Below are 784 nucleotides of genomic sequence, written 5' to 3' on the forward strand. Positions count from 1 at the left end.
TTCTCATCAGCAAAAGTGTGAAATCAGAGCTTGGAATTCCACCATTCCTTAAAGAAGCTGGTGAATGAAATATTTTTTTGGAATTAAGCCAAGAAAATAGGATGGATTTGGCACTTTGGGGCTCTGATGTCTCCTTACCCTGTTTTGGAAACTGCTCTGCAGAGCTGGAACTGAGGATCAGGCACTTCCCAGGCACCAGGGCGGTGGAAATGGCTGCTCACAAACTTACAGCAGTTAAAAAAACTCCACAGCAACTTCTGGATAAGTAGCAAATCTGTTGGAGTTCTAAGGCAAAGTCTCCCCCAGCTGCTTTTAGGCCAAGATTTCAGCCTAAAAACCTCAAATCATACAGCAAAATTCTTTTCCAGGTTTGTGGAGAACCAGCGCATCTGGCAGAACTCATCAGCCAGGAATTCCCACCACAACTGGTGTAAACGTAATAGAAACCCCATAAATAGAAATACAAACCCCATAAATATAAACACACTCCGTAAGTACAAATATAAACCCCATAAATACAAACAAAATCATCCCCACCCCGTTTCTGTCCCGTGTTCACACTGCTTTCATCATCTCCAAATTCTGGGAGAAGTGCTACATTTGCTTGTTTTAAAGACTCTCCAACTGTCTGAGAACCTGCAGGGCTTTTCTGGAAACGAATCCCAGCTGAGCATTCCCAAAAAACAAAGCCACAGATGTAGGGGAATCATGGCTTTTTCCCAAGGCAGCACCACACGGATACCCCGCATCTCGCCTGGGATCCAGCAGCCGCTCCAGGCCCCCC

Source organism: Corvus brachyrhynchos, unplaced genomic scaffold (assembly GCF_000691975.1).
Source record: "Corvus brachyrhynchos isolate BGI_N302 unplaced genomic scaffold, ASM69197v1 scaffold544, whole genome shotgun sequence".
NCBI lineage: Eukaryota > Metazoa > Chordata > Aves > Passeriformes > Corvidae > Corvus > Corvus brachyrhynchos.